The sequence below is a fragment of the Zonotrichia albicollis genome, chromosome 26, assembly GCF_047830755.1.
Source record: "Zonotrichia albicollis isolate bZonAlb1 chromosome 26, bZonAlb1.hap1, whole genome shotgun sequence".
Taxonomy (NCBI): domain Eukaryota; kingdom Metazoa; phylum Chordata; class Aves; order Passeriformes; family Passerellidae; genus Zonotrichia; species Zonotrichia albicollis.
The window spans coordinates 34,860-51,192 of NC_133844.1; the positions used below are offsets into that span (position 1 = coordinate 34,860).

The following is a 16,333-nucleotide window of genomic DNA, read 5'->3' on the forward strand; positions in this document are numbered from 1 at the left end:
TGAGGATGGAGGAGGAGCTCGGCCAGGGCTTCTCGAACGGGGAGGCTGAGCCGGTCGAGAGGGAGCAGGGGCAGGATGGAAGCCCTGCTTTTTGCCAGCCTTCAAAATCCCTCTAGAGGGCTCCTGCCTATGGGGATAGGGAGAGGGTTGGGGGGTAAGGGAAGCCGAACGGGGGGAACGGGACGAGTAGGGCTTTTCTTCAGTTCCCTGGACAAGGAGAGTGTTGTGAGCACTCTGTTCGCCCAAAATGCCACAGTTGCTAATTTTGTCTCCCCAGAATCAACTGCTTGTTCCAATTTTGCCAAAACGGCAGTCCAAAGGTGTGGCTGTTTTGAAAGTTCTGGGGAAATTTCAGGGAACTTAGAAAAGATCCACTTAGTTAAGAATTTTAATTCTTGCTTGGGGGCCTTCTGGCCACCTCCAAGCAGTAAACCCTTAACAATATAATAAACCTCCTTCTGGGATTTTCCCAAACTAGCACCCATAGTGCCTTCCTAGTACAGGAACTGTACTAGGAAGGGGGGAAAATCCCTCTGATGGTACAAGCCCCCCGCCTGAAAACAACAGAAAGCCACTTTCCATTAGCCCCTGCCCCCCCCCCTTACTGTCCCCAAGTCTGGGGCTTCAGTAAAAGGAAAAAAAAATTCAAGGAAAGAGGGTGGGAGGGTGGGTCCCCAAGGCAGGGCATGCACCCCCAGGGAAATTTTAAAAGGGCAAGGGGGAAAGTCGGAAAGGTCCCCAAAGCAGGGCCCGACCTTACCCAATCCGGTGGTAGCAGCAAACGATGAATCAGGAGGGGTATTTTCGTCTCCGGAACCGTCCTCTCTGGGTGCGAGGGTTCCCGATTCTGATCCTACAGGGAGTGCCGCTCCTACAACGAAGCCTGCCCCCTCCCCGAGGTAGTGTAGCGCCCACTGGAAACTAAAATTTCCACTTCCAAGTGGTCTGTTTTGATTATTTCAGGCCCCCACGTTGGTCCGCCACACTGCGCGGGGGTGTGAACGGCCCTGGAATCCGGCTATCTGGTGAGGGGCGAAGGCCAGGGCCCCTGCCCATCAGAAAACAGCCCCCCTCGGCGTCTTGGCCTCGGGCTGAGCTGGGGGATAGCTCGGAGCAGTGCGGTGAGAGACGAATTAGGAGGCGACCACTTGCTGGGGGTAAACTGTCGGTTTATTACAGAAGAACCAACAAGGAGGGGAAACACCCAGCAAATGGCCCCGAGCAGGGGGCGAGAGAGGGTTTTAAGGGAAAAGGGGGGAAGAAGGCAGGGAAACCCGGCTATCCAATAGAAATACATATTTGGAGGTACGAAACATAACTGATATACCAAAGTAACCAACTGTTATAAATCATAGGAGGGGCTCCGGGGCTACAGCCAACCATACCTCCCAGAGAAAAGAAAATTCTCGAAACCTGGGAGGAGAAAAAGAGTGATTGACTGACCCCAAGGAGGAAACAACTTTCACTTTATAAGAGAAACCAAGGGAGGAGCAGTTTCATTTCCATAGCAACATAACTGGCAGGGTAGCAGCAGGAAGTAATACAGAAAATGGGGGGAGCAAACTAACGAACTTAAGAACACACCACAGCACTCAGCCCTGCAGGGCCAGGAGCTGCCGGGCTCTGCCTGAGCAGCTCAGCCAGCAGGAAGGGAGCTGCTCCACACAGGAACCAGGAGCTAAGGACATTCCTTTTGTAGGACATGTTTTCTATTGAAAGAAAAAAAAAAGGAAAAAGGGAAAAATAGGTAAATGGTAAAAGATAAGAGTAAAATCCAGGTCTTAGAGAAAAAACATAACATACAGTTAATGAAAAAAACAAAGCATAAATGCCAAGTTACATCCTTTGCATTAAGAGGTAAATGATCTTTTTAAAAAGAGAACTCAGTTATTTACATTGTAAATGTGCTGATGGCATGGATCCATCTTACTGACCTCAGCAGCCTTTTAAAAATTTTGGGCTTTTTTTCCAACATTGGTATTTGAAATTGTGCTCAAAGCAAGAGGAAATTGCTTTGTGCCCTTCCGGCTCCAAGCAGGACTGGGAATGGAAACTCTGTCAAAGCCCAAATCCTTTAGAAGATGACCTTCCTTCTCAGCCTGGGAATGAGCTGCACATTCCCCTTGAAACTTACAGGGATTTCTTAGAGACACAAAGTCCCACTTACGGCTTTTTGCTCTGGTTTGGAAGTGCAGAAGGGCAATTCTCCATCCACCAGCTCCAGACTGCACTGCCTCAGGAGCACGGCCCACTCGCCAGCTTTGGCCCACTCGTGGCACTGCTAGAGGAGGAAGAAAGTGCAATTACACAATTCCAGCCAATCAAGAAGGAAGAATGGGACAGACAAAACACCCTGTGCAGATCCAGGCGTTCAGCTGGGACTGTGGAGAGTTTGGGTCGTTGCCAGTTGGATGTGTGTCCCCAGCTGCAATCTCTGGGCCTGCAGCAGAGTCTCACTCACCTGCCAAAGCAGAAAGCTCAGGCGCTGTGCCCACAAAGGGCTCGTCTGATGCAGAGCTGTCAGAGCAATGTGAGGGCAGAGCCAGTCCAGCTGGACCCAGGGCTGAGCCCAGCAGAGCCCTGGCAGAGCCCAGAGCAGCCTCAGCACCCGCAGAGCCCGGCTGCAAGGAGAGAAAGCAGAAACCGCGCGTCAGCTGAGGGCTCCTGTGCCCTTGTGCCAAGGCCTGCAGTGCCCAGGCCATGCTGGCTGTGCCCAGAGCTGTGCCCAGAGCTGCCCATCCCTGCTGCCTTTGGCACAGAGCAGGAGGGCAGGACGTGTGCCCAGCCTGCAGCCAGCCACGGCACATCCAGCCCTCAGCAGCTGCCCAGAGCCAAAATGCAGCTGGGCAGTGACTGAAGAATGAGTTGCATCTGCCCCAGCAAAGGGGGAACCTTTGGTGCCCGGCCAGACTGTGCCATGCCCAGATCTGGGAGCATTCCCCTGTCTGTGGACTCACCTGCAAATTGGGTCTGGAGCCTGGCTTTGAAGAAAATACCAGAATCCAAGTCCATCATCTTCAGCTGGCCAGGCTGGGAAGAGATTGTCATCCTTGAGGTTGTCCTTGGTGTCTCCAGCAGCAGCCCGACCTGGAACAGCTTCTCCAGGGGCTCCTTCTCCTGCCCTGGGGCCAGACCAGGCTCTCAGGTCTCTGCCCAGGGCCCCAGCCATCCATGAACAGGACAAACAAAACCAGGGGGATGGTGGCCACCAGTGCTTGCCACATCAGGTCTGCAGCTCAGCTCCAGCCCAAGAGCTGTGTGTTCCCTTCTGCTGAACCCTGCTCAGAGCTACAGGCAGGACAAAACCAGCCTGGTTTGCGTGCCACTGATTGCCAAGACATGCATGGAGCTGGTACCTGCCAGGCCCCTGGATCCAACTGTGCACGTGGATATCTTCAGTCTTCTAGGGCAGGGAAACATCCTTCACCCAAGGATGACAGAAAAGATCTTCTAAGGATGGCCTGTCCGAGGGTTGCATGGACAAACACCTCTTAATGACATCTTGGCACGCTGGGGAGAGAAACCAGAAATCACCAGTCAGTTGGAGAAGCTGCCCCCCTGTTCCCATGCCCAGGTCATGCTGGGTGTGCCCAGAGCTGGGCCTAAACTTCCCCATGGATACTCTGTTTGGAGGAGAGCAGGAGAGCAGGACATGTGCCACCTCCTCAGCAGCTGCCAGAGTGGGATGCCCATGAGCCCGCTGCTGTCTCCCAGCACTGGTATTGCCCCCGTGCCCAGAGATGAGGATCCACCTTGAGAGAGCCATCGTGGGAACAAGATCCGCCCCCGGATGATCTCCTGGCCCCTCCTGAACGGGTGCTTCCCCATGACCAGGTGGCACAGCAGGAGGCCCAGGGACCAGATTGTGGCTGCCTCGCCGTGGTAGCGCTGGTGCTGGATCCACTCTGGTGGGCTGTAGGACAGGGTTCCTGTGGAACACAGACACAGCTCAGCAGGGGATGCTGCTGCTCCCAGAGCCTGGCCCCAGCATCCCTGGGCATGTGGGGGCTGCCCCAGAGGCACACGGGGTGAGCGCTGCCCTCTTGCCAGCACCTGGGACTTGTGCACAAACTCGGGGCTGGAAAAGAAGCCACTGGTGCTGGAAGAGGGCAGAAGAAACCCTAGGAAGGCCCAACCATGACACACAAAGGAAAAACCCACTCCGTAGTGGAGAAAATCCACTCTCCTCCCCACCTGCATGGCCCCCAAAAATCTTAATAAGCCAAGGCAAACAAGGGGAGTGGAGCAGTCCAGCCCTTCCTCGCCTGCACACCAAACCGTCCGGGGCACGCGGTCAGACCTCCCTCTCTGCTACCCCCATGGGGATTTGTGTCGGGCTGGCTGCTCCAGCTCCAGCCCCAGCCCAGGCCACAGTGAGTGCTGAAGGCTGTCAGCAGGGCTGGGAGCTGGCCCCCCTCACACCCCCACCCAAATCAACTCGGCTCTAGCATCAATCCCATCCCGGCTGCAATAGGGGGAGGCCCCAGTGCTGCACCCAGGCTGGGCCATGAGATGCCCAGGAGCACCCCCTGAGAAGGCTCACCTGCAAACTGGGTGTAGGCTGTGTCTTGGAGGAAGGCGCCACAGCCAAAGTCGATGAGTTTCAGCTGCCCGCTGGCCAGGTTGAGCAGGATATTCTCGGGCTTGATGTCCCGGTGCAGGACCCCGCAGCTGGTGCAGTGCCGCACGGCCTCCAGCACCTGGCGGAACAGCACCCGCGCCTCCTCCTCTGGCAGGAACCCTCGCTCCGCCAGGAAACCCGAGAGCTCCTGGCACCGCTCTGGACGCTCCAGCACCAGCAGGAAGCTGTCGGGGAGCTCCAGCCACTCCAGGAGCTGAATGACACCACCACAGCCACAGGACACCTTGGCCAGCAGCACGATCTCCAGGGGTGCGCTGGTGCCGTCGGGCTGCGTGAGGAGCACGATGCCGTCAGTGGGGCCGAGGCCGTGCCAGGCCTGGGGAAGCCCTCAGCCAGCCCGGGATGCTCTGCACGCCCCGCTCAGCCCACGCCCGCTCTCCCCGCAGGGCTCCCGGCGGCTCCCACCCTGCCGGGCCCCGGCTCCTCGCCGCCCGGCACGGCCCGGCTGTAGCCGCTGGCCCCGCTCACTCACCAGCTCGCCCCAGTGCCGGATGCGATCCCGCGGCACGCGTTTGATGGCCACCTGCGAGCGAGGGAGAGCAGCGGGCTCAGCTCGCCGCCCGTCCCGCCGTGCCCCGACCCATCCTCCTCCTCCATCCCCTCCGCCTCCGCCCGCCGCCGGCCCCGCCGCTCACCGGGGCGCCGTCCGAGATCCGCGTGGCCGCGAAGACGCTGCCGAAGCCGCCGCGGCCCAGCAGCGAACCCAGCCGGTACCGCTCCTGCAGGGCCTCCTGCGCCTTCCCTGCGGGCGGGACGCGGCTGTCAGCGCTCGGCCCGGGGCCAGCCACGGCCCCCGAGCGCCCCTCACCCGCCCCGGGCCCGGCATCCCCACCCGCCCCGGGCCTCGGCGGCTCGGGGCCGGAGGCCGCGCTGTCGAGCGGCGGAGCTCGGGCCGGGGAATCCGCAGCGGAGGCGGCGGGAGCGGCCGCGCCGCGTGTGTCCTCCGCGGGCCCCGGGAGGAGCCGGGGCCGGGGCCGGGGCCGGGGTCGGGACTGGACCCTGCGTCGGGTCCGGGGCCGGGCTTGGGCCAGGCGGAGCCGAAGGGCGGCGATGCCGCCCCCACACCAGGCACTGATGCCCGCCCAGCAGCGCCACCGCCAGTACAGCCCGAGCTGGGCGGAGGCGAGACCGCGGCGGGACGGCGGGGGCCGGGCACGGGGCAGCCCCGCCCGGGGCCGGGGGCGGGCCGGGGGCATGGCCCGGCCCTGCAGGGGAGAGGGAGGCGGGGAGAGGAGAGGGACGCCGGGTAAGGGACCCCGAGATAAGGGTGTCCGACAGCGGGAAAGGGAGAGAAAGAGAAAGAAAGAGAGAAAGAGAAAGAAAAGGAGAAAGACTATTCAAAAGTATCTGGTTTTGCTGCTTCTGCCGCCACTGCCGCCGCCGCTGCTGCCGCCGCTGCTGCTGCCGCCGCTGCCGCCGCTGCAACTGAAGCACCGGGGCCGTTCGTCCCCGTGTCCGTTCCCCGCTCGCCCCACGAGCCCCACGTTCGAGCCCCGCGCGCCCCGGGGACAGCCCCTCCGTCTGCCCAAACACGGGAACTTTGCAGCCTTGAGCCCACATGCAGAGCCCTGACTCCTGCACACTGGCACAGCGATCCCCTCGCTTGCTGCTGTGCATTGTCCTTGCTGAGGGTCAAGCACTGTCGGGCCACCTTCCCTTGGGGTAGGATTCCCACCTGAGCCCAGCACTGCACTGACACCTCCAGTGTTGCCTTCCAGTAAAAACAGGGAAAGGAAAACTCTGTGTGGCTCATGGTATTTTAGAGTGTCCAAAAGTCACTAAGTCACCGATCTTAGAAGTGAGGTGCATCTGGAATTACTGGGATGGAGATGCAGTGCAACATGGAAAAGGGGAGCATAGAAATAAATAGAGGAAAACATCTTGGATTGTTTCTTTCATTTTCATTTCCCTTCTGGAAAGTTGTTTCAGTTTTCCAGGAATCTTCTCCTGTCTGCTCTTTCCAAGAATCTCTCATGGAGAGCAAGGTCGAGCTTCAGTCACAAGATTTGCCACCAGGAAATTACGCCACTGGTGAAATTTTCATTGTGACTGTTTGTGCTGGTTTAGGGCAAATTTTGGGAGGAAACCTCCAAAAGGGGTCTGACTAGAAAGCAAGTTCAAGCGGCTTGTCCCCCTATTATTTCAGGAAACAACTTCCCTTGAGAAAAGTGAAAAAACCCAGTTTATTTCACAAGTAAAGTATTCACAAGCATGAAAAATGAATAATATTAAATAAAACCTCTGACAGTGCTGAAGAGATGGCAAATTCAAAAAGTTCTTTTTGTGGGTTGTAGTTGGCTCACTCGGTCTCTCCTGAGTCCCTCTGGTGCTGGAATGCAGCGTCTCAGAGCTCGGTGGGCCACAGGTGTGAGCTGCTGCCAGTGTTTTTCTGGATTTTCAGTGCAGAGCAGGTTTAAACAATTCCAAGAAAAAGGAAAGTCACAGTCCAAAGGAACTTCTCTGCCTAAGCTAGCTAAAACCAATTTGCTAGACCTGGGCTGTGAAGGCATCGGGAAATTTCCAAATCTGGGCACTGGCGGTCCCAGCAAACACCAGAGCTGGATGGTGCTGGAGCCAGAACCTGCAAATTTCAAAATTATGGCTTTCTGTGCCAGCAAATCACTGGACTTGGGCTGTGCTGGCACCAGGTATTTTCCAAATCTGGCAACTGGGGCAGCAAACACAAGATGTGGTCGGTGCCAGACCCAGTAGCAGAAAGTTGCCGGGTTTTGGCTTTCTGTGCCAGCAAATTGCTGCACTTGGGCAATTTCCCAGCACTGGCAAATTTCCAGATCTGGGCACTTGCACAGGAAACACCAGATCTGGGTGGTGCTGGTGGCAGCACTGGGAAGCTGCTGGGTTCTGGCTTTCTTTGCCAGAAAATTGCTGCATTTGGGTTGTGCTGGCACTGAGAAATTGCCAAATATTAACTTTCTGTGCCAGGAAGTTGCTGGAATTATGCTGTGCAGGCATTTGAAAAATTCTGGATCTGGGCACTGACGGTGTCAGCAAACACGAGATCGGAGTAGTGTAGGCACCAGGTATTTGCCTGGTTTTGCTTTCTTTGCCAGCAAATTGCTGCACTTGGGCTGTGGTGGCACAGGGAAATGTCCAGATCTGGGCATGGGCGGTGCCATCAAACACTAGGTCTGGGTGGTGACAGTCTTGACACCAGGAAATTGCTGCCTTTTGTCTTCTTTTTCCAAAGAATTGCTGGACTTGGGCTGTGTTGGAATAAGAAATGTCCAGGCTGGGGTACGGGCAGTGGCAGCAAACACCAGATCTTGGCATTGCCGGTGCCGGCAGCAGAAATTGCCAGATTTTGGCTTTCTTTACCAGAAAAATGCTGGACTTGGCTCTGCCAGAACAAGGGAATTTCCAGATCTGGGCACTGGTGGTGGCAGCAAACACCAGACCTGGGTGGTGCCAGACCCAGTAATGTTGGAAATGAATTTGTAGAGAATTTTTAAGGTTTGAGAGAAGGTTTCTGTAGTATGTATACAAGTGTCACGATCCATCCTTACGAACGGGTTTTGTGGTGGTTTGTGGGTTGATCTCAGAGTGCAAAAAACACCGACACGGTACAGGGAGTTGCTGCTATAACCAAAACAAATGTACCTTTATTGAATAACCACAGCAAAATGCATTGAGGAGGAACTGGGGGGAAAAGGGCGAGATAAGGAAAAAGAGGGAGGAAGAGAAAGGAAGGTGTAGAGCTACCAACTGTTTTACTAGGCCAGGACTAGAGCCAGAGCTAAGTCCAGAGCAAACTCATGCTGCCAGGTGACATTCTGTAACATCAGAAGCTGGCAACCATGAGGACTTGGCTGCCAAAAGGCGACAGTTTGTACTGAGCCCAGAAGTGATTTTCCCTAGGGCAAAGCAAATTGAAATGTGAAGTTTAAAAGCTTCAAATGACTATGAAAGGAAACTGCAGAATAATTTCTGGAAGGGCATCATTGTCAATGATCATGCAGCCCACGAACAGCTGGGGCTGAATCCAGAATTGCTTCTTCCAGCTGTGCAGGAATTCATTCCCCTGGCAAGCACTGGTCCATGGGAACAAATGATCCCCTAGCTCTGGGATGAATGGCACCCAGGCTGCAGTGCAGATTGGAGGAACCCTTGTCACTTGTTATTGGCCTCCCAGTGCACTCATCCTTCTGCAAACAAGGTGCAAACAACACAGCTGCACTGCTGTCCTGGGTAAATATACATACAGGTGACTTTGCCAAAGCAGTGCATCATTTCCCAGTGAAATACATGAACTCTTCTTACCTATGGAATTGTGATTGAAGACACCTGTGAGCCAGATCTGTGGGAGATTGCAAAGGAGCAGAGCTTTGGGATTTGGGCACACCTCTCTTGGTTTCTTTGCTCAGGCCTTTGGTGAGCACAGAACACACCTAGGTAGAAAACCTTTGACTAGACAGGATCTTTTGGATCCATTGTCCCCCAAACAGGTCAACAGGTGACTCAGTTGTAATGCCAAGTAACAAAGAGCAGCACGGATGACACAAAGCAAACATGGCCAAAGAGGAAGAGGAGAAGCCCGATGAGGAAAGGATGTGGTGAGACACTGGCACACTGGATGAGCTGCACTCCCATAATCTCTAGGCTAGCAGGTCCTGGTCTCATATTCTCCTCTTGGTTTATTTAAATTTTATTTTTTTAATTTACTTTTTTTACCATCAAAATAAAATATATCCAATTAAAAATATGTCATTAAATTTTAAAGATACAATCAAAACACAATAATTCAAAACTACATCTAAAGATCAGAACATATGTACAGCTGTAACTATCAAGCCTAACACATCAATCATATTCTTCAACACTCTCCATACAGGTGGCAGCTTCTTCCTGAGCTTGGAGGAAAGAGAGCTCTTCTGGACGGGAGGTGAGGACTTTGTCGGTGAGGGAACATGGGAAGAGTCTGGAGGAAACTTCTCAGTAAGACTGTAACCAGCCAGATCTGCAAAATGGAGACACAATGTTTAACAGAGAGGCAAAGTTTAACAGAGGCCACCATGCAAACCTAAAGCATCTGAAGCTCCATAATTCCTGGGACACATTTCCTGGAAATGTCTAAACAGCTGCACAGGGAAACATGCTCCTGCTGGCAGACACTGAGGCAGGCCGGGGCAAACCCTGAGCCACTTGCCCAGAGCTGGCACAGGCACAGCCTGGCCTCTGGGCTGCCCTGGGACAGCAGGGAGCCCAGAGCCCTGTGCTCCCCAGGAATGGCTCAGCTGCACATGCACCCTCCTGCTCCTCTGCCTGCCCCACAGCTCAGCAGCCCCACAGCTCCAGGGGCACTGGCAGCAGCACAGCTCATTGCAGGGGCACATGCAGGCACAGCTGTTCCCTGGCAATGTGCACAGCCTCTCTGGGCTGCCACAAGACCCTTCCTCCCAGCAGAGATTGGCCCAGCTCCCCCCTCACCTCTGTGTGAGGCTGAGCCATGATTGCCTTCACCTTGTCCTCCATCTGGAGCTGCTTCAGGCCCCCCATGCCATGAGTAGGAAGGGCAATGGAGAGAGCAGGGGCAGATGCACACAACAGAGACCTACAGCAGGATTGAGGCTCTTTTCACCCATGAATCCCCAAATCTGCAGAACTTTGGGAAACAACAAATGCAGGGAAAACACGTTGTTGGCTTTGAAGTTGCAGAATATCCAGCAATCCAGCCTATTTCTTCTGTGGGGCTTGGCAACGGATCCATCTGAATGTTTTACCCTATTGCAAAGCTGAGGAAAGGGTGGCAGGCAGTTTAGCCGGGCTGTCCTGTTCTAGAGAGTGTCTCTTGGGAACTATCAGGCCTAGCACCAACATTTAAGGCAGCATTTGCTTCAACTGTCCCATGGCAGTCACTGTAAAGTGATTCATCATCTCAAGGCTAATGTGAAGCATCAGTTTGAATAGAAAGTAGAGCTCTAAGGCCAGCACAGTCCTACAAGCCTCTTTTGGGAGGAGCTGCACCTGCAGTGCAGGCTGTGCCACACCCAGCAGATTGTCCCCCATGTGCTCCACGCCCCAGCAAGGACCCTCCTCATTTCCCAAGTTAATGGCATCATGAGGAGACATGGTTTTCCCAGGGCCTCTGTGGTTAGCACTGTGAAATACCAAACTGCTCACAGCTGCCATTGCAATTGTCCCTCTTCCCACAAAAGCACAAGGCTCTATCCTCGGTCTTTGCAGGCACTTTCCCTTCCCCATCAGTCACCACATGTAGGAAAATCTGACAGACTGGGAGAACTCCAGGAAGCAGCAGGAAGCTGAGTCGGAGGAGCTTTAGTTTGGACACAAGGAAAAAGGGTTTTTCACCCAGAGGGTGGTTGGGCACTGGAACAGGCTCCCCAGGGCAGTGGTCACAGCACCAAGCCTGAATGGGTTGAAGGAGCATTTGGACAACAATCTCAGGCACTTGGTGTGACCCTTGGGCTGTTCTGGGCAAGGCCAGGAGCTGGACTCGATGGTCCTGATGGACCCATCCAACTCCCCACATTCTACACTTCTGTAATTCTGAGACCTAATGGGCTGCAGGAGGGCAGAAATAGGTGACAAGAGGGAAGAAGTGAGGTTGGTCAGAGAATCAAGTCACTGCGTCCACAGAAGATGCAGGATACAGGACCCTTCCCTCCCAGCATTCCCATTCTCTCTCTCATCCCTTCTCCCTTCCACACACACGAAGGTGAAGAATATCACTAAAAGAAGAAGAACCTACTTGACTCCCATGTCCATGAAAGCAGTCATTGCTCGTGCAGGAGTCACATTCTCCACCATGATCCCCAGGCTCTGACTGGCTGCTTTCTGAACAAATTCTGGGGTGTTGGACACCATCTGGAGAAGGACCAGAGCACCCTCATCCACCTCAGAGTCCATGTCCTTCTTCAAGGTCACAGAGAGCTCTCCCAGAGTGACAATGGCAGAGCAGGACACCTTGGAATGGAGGTTGGTCACCTGGGGAAGCCATGAGGGGAAACATAAGAATCACCTTGGAAAGAAAACCAGTTGCCTTCTACAGAAGTCCCAGGAAATGACAACACATCCCACTGTGTCCAGGGGAACATACAAGTACAAGAAGAGCAGGAGAGCACAAGCACAGAAAGGCACTTACTCTGGCACCAATTTCTGGCCTCAGACCTTCTCACTACAGGCCTAAAATAAAAATTTCATTCAGTGATCTACTTAACCCTTCTAAAATGTCCACAGCTTTGATTTTAGGCCCTTTTACTAGAAAATTAAAGCAAGGGCTGCTTTCAAATCATAAAGGCACAAGTGATAAAGGTAAAAGAGTCAGGTGCTCCTGTTCAAAAAACCAACACCAGCAGCTGAAGCACTCAGCCAGGAAACAGAAAACACAGGCTCAGGTCTACAGAATAATTTACAGTGTTGAATTACAGCTTGGGCAGAGACTGGGACTCTGGCCAATAACATCATCAGCGTCTCAGTTTCTGCATTTGCACATTGCATTATAAAGGCACCACACTCAAAGATGAGTGTCAGATACCCTACCTGCCAGTAAATACAGCTGCATGTACCCACAGATCATACAGACAGCTGACAGACATTGGAAATATCAGGTCTAAAACCAGAAATGAAGGCAGACCCTGAGCACACATGGAGATGAACAAGCACATACCTACTCTACACACCGTGTATGAAGTATGGGGGACAATTCAGAACAATGTTCTCACCTCGCTGGTAACGGCCAAGCAAACCTCACCAAGTCTGCAAAGCAGGACCTCTGAATGGGACCCAGCCAGGTCTTTGATGGTGAGGAGTCCCTTCTCCTTCAGCTCCCTGAAAGGCAGAAGATTGATTTTTCTCTCCACCAAGGCAGCACCCTCTGAAATGACCAGGCTGGCAGCTCAGTTGAACATTGGGAGGTGCTTTTCAAGGAGTGCTTAATGAAATCGTGGAACGCGTTGCCCCAGGATGCTGTGGCTGTCAAAAGCGTACACAAATCCAAGAGACAAAGAGAGGGGTTTCAGAGTGGCCATTTGAGAGGACAGCCTTTCTGAAACCTCTGGCACATGAGGCCCCTCTGTCACTGCTTCCTAGGAGCTGTGAGACTGGGCCATGCTGCTGTTTGTTGTCACCTCCCTGTACCTGTCCCTGAGACACAGTGCCACTGCTGTTATTGGGGCATTTTCCTTCTTTGCCAGCCCCAGCAGGCATTCAGCAGGGAGAGTCTGCACTGCCTCTCTGGAGCTGAGTTTCCACTCTATGGTCTCGGCCTCTCTGTCACCCCCTCCACTCCCCCTCACACATTCCCCAAAAAAGCAGCAGGATGTCTGCTGGGACCACCTCAGCCTGCAGGAAGGCCAAGTGGGTCCTGGCCTCTCCTGACCCACAGCACAGCTTTCTTTCATGCCAGCATGGAAACATAAAAACTGTATTATCACATCACACAGAGGGCCAGGAGCTTTTTATTTTGGCTGCAAGTGTCCACAGGGCATTGGGGAAGAGAAGAAAAAGAGTGTTTTCCAGCAAGCAACCCGGCTGCTCAGGCAGGATGGTAGGAAAAGTTTCTGGAAGCTGCTTTTTAGGACTTTGGTTGTTCTGCTGAAGCTTCTGACAGAGCTGATGGGCAGATCCCAGAGCTGTTGAGAGTTCCTGGGAAATTTGTCCTTGGATATGTCTATGAATGCTCTCCCAGCCATGAACTGCCATCTGTGCCCTGTCCATATGTTACTGCCTTGACTGTTGAGTGTCTGAGGTGCCTCTTGAGGCCGCTATGAACCTCCTTCACCAAGGAATGGATTGTGACACAACATCCCTTTCTGCTTATGTTTGGGCACTGACAGAGCCTGGAGCTCTCTGGCTCGAGCTTGGGCTCTGGCCAAGCAAGATTGCAAATGAGAGCAGCTCATGGTCCTCAGCTCTTCCCTGCTGCTGGGACAGACAGACATGGCCATGGGGACAGAATGGAGCTGCCCCATCTGCCAGGGCACTAAGAAGGATGTGAATTTTTCTCTGCCCTGTCACCACCAGTTCTGCCTGGGCTGCACCCTGCAGTGGGCAAAGAGAAATCCAGCGTGCCCACTCTGCAGGAGAATGATAGAAGCTGTCAGGTTTTCTGAGTAGGATGAACAGGACTACATACAATTTGCCATCAGCTCCCCCAAACAATTGCTAGAGTCCAGCAGGGAGAGAGCCGGGCCACCTTGCTGAAAACAGCCCCCCAGACCCTGTGATGGCTGCTCCATCTTCCCCACAGGGAACACTGTCCCCAGCTGAGCAGGGGCTGCAGGACCAGAGCCTGTGGATGGCCTCCTGCCCAAGGAGTGGGCCGAATTTTTCAAATAACAATGTCATCTACTGGACCAAAGGTGGCCCTGGCTGCAGCAGAAGCTGGAGGGAATATGCCAGCACCAGAGATGGCTGGTTAAGGAATTCATAGAGCAGCATCCTGCACGCCCTCTGTGCCTGGGGTCAAGTTGCCAAAATCTTGGTGCCAGTACTGCAGCTTCTCCTCTGTAGCAGTCTGAATTGCTGTTAGCATAGTCCAGGGCAAAGAAGCAAAAAGGACCTTTGCATGATCTCCACAGATGTTTTATTCAGCTGTGCAGGGAGATGTTCAGCTCCCAGCACCCACACACAGAGGGTCTCACTTTGTCTCCACAGGGGCCCGGGGGCTGACCCTGATCTTGGGGCAGTACAAAGATAAGGGGGGCAATCAGGGAATAGGGAAGGTGTGGCTCAGGAACACAGGAACAGACACAGGAACAGGGGAAGGAGCCAATGGGGTCCAACAGCTTTTGAGGGAAACTTCTTGTGTCTCCCTAGACCAGGGAATGCCCCCCCAGGGTCTCCACAATTACCTATGTTCTATATTATTAGGAAAGCTTCTCTGAAGGATCAGCTGAATCAACACAAAATGACAAAAACAATCAAAAGCACTCATAAGACAATTGTTCAAAATGCAAACAGTTCTGAGTTCCCAACGTGCCAACAGATTTCTTGGAGTGTCTTAGATCTGGCGGGAGGGATGCAGGGTTTTCTTAGCACAGTTGCTCAGGAAGCTGAGTCACACACACTGAACCTCTGGTCCATGGCCTCCTCACTGCCATCGTGCAGCAAGGAGGCCCAGAGGCTGCTGTGCTCTGCTCCTGTCAGGGATGAGCACAGCGGCTCTGTGGCCAGTGCCAGCTCCAGCTCCAGCAGCTCACAAGAGGAGACTCCTTCCAGAAGCTCTGCTGGCTCCAGTGTGGCAGACCAACAGAGCCCACTGGAAGCCCCCCTCCATTGCAGCCACCCCCAGCTGCGCCCATCATCACTGCAGAGCAGGAGCTGCCCCAGAGGAGCCGCGGCCGGAGCTCATGGCAGTGGCAGGTCCCTGTGCCCAGGGCAGAGCCACAGAACCTCTGCTCCTGCCTGGGACAGGGGCTGCTCACCCTGGTGTCCCACCGAGAGGAGGGATCCTGGGCCCCAAACTCTGCCCAGCCCTGCTAAAGGCCACCCCGCCAGCAGGGCCAGCAAGGTTCCTGCAGCCATTCAGTCAAATCAGAGGAAACAAATGTCTCTTCAGCTGACACAGTGTCTGCACACAGCTTGCTCCCCCTTCTCCTGGTGCCTTTCCCTGGCTCCAGGAAGAGCTGCAGGAAATGCTGTGTGAGCCATGATGATGGAAGAGCTACTGATAAAAACATTGGGGTGATGCTTTCAGAGGAGTCACGAATGGAAGATTGACCAACCTTCTGGCCAATGGTATGCCAAAAGTTTCCATTCTTGAAATAATAGACTGCAACAAATTAGTAAAAAGAAAGATACGGAAACAAATTAAATTTCTCACAGCTGCTGGCTTTCCTCAGGCTCCATGGTCTATGTATTGCTAGACTTACTTCATTTAGGCAGAATATGAACTGCCCTGACTTGTTGGAGACTGACCACAAGGTCTCATCTGTGGTGGGCAGTCACTAAAATTAGCTCAGCAGAGGCATCTTCAGCTGTCCAAGGGTAGCAGAAATACATATTCTCTGCTTCATGGCTGTGTGGCAGCAGCTGCTGGTGTGGGTTTGTCAGCGTTGCTTCATGGATTGCCCCTGGGAAGGAATTGTGTGCACAGGCACAGTGTGATGGCTTCGATCTCCTCTAATTACTCCAATCAGATGATGGCTGGAACTTTCAGGCAAAAAGCATAATGACAGAATAATTTACAATATTCTCCAAACTACTCCTGTGGTTTTGATTTTCTTACTGATTAGGTTCAGTGTATGGCCTCAAGAAATCAGTCCAGAAAGAACAGGCAAAACTCAGCTTACAAGTTAGAGTGCAAGTCTTTAATTTGCCATTTTTGCAGCAGGTACAAACAACTTTTCAACATATTTGCAAAAAAATCTCTTAGTTCTTGCTATACCTATCCAGAACCTTACTCTCTCATCGTTTTAGTTTGATTTGAGATCCAAGCTTGATATTTTTCTGGACAGTAAGAACCGGCTGCAAATACAGACTACAAGTGTGAATCTATACTGCAGTAACTGAGCTGTAGCTTGGAATTAAAGGCAAGAAGTGATGCCATGGTAAATGTGAACGTTTAGTGCTGGCATAGGAGCCTTCTGCAATGCTCCACCAACCCATGGTTCACATTGCTACAAACTCTCTTTCTGGTGTTACAAAGACTGTTGAAGAGCTGACTGTAAGTAAAAAAATAGCCAGAATGATAATTTTTGTTAATATGGCAAA

General features: G+C 53.4%; 1 pseudogene; it reads right to left on the reverse strand.

The window, feature by feature from the left end:
• Window positions 1–1,018: 1,018 nt before the first annotated feature.
• LOC141731831 (serine/threonine-protein kinase pim-1-like) lies at window positions 1,019–16,031 on the reverse strand (annotated as a pseudogene).
• Between the last annotated feature and the right edge of the window lie 302 nt (window positions 16,032–16,333).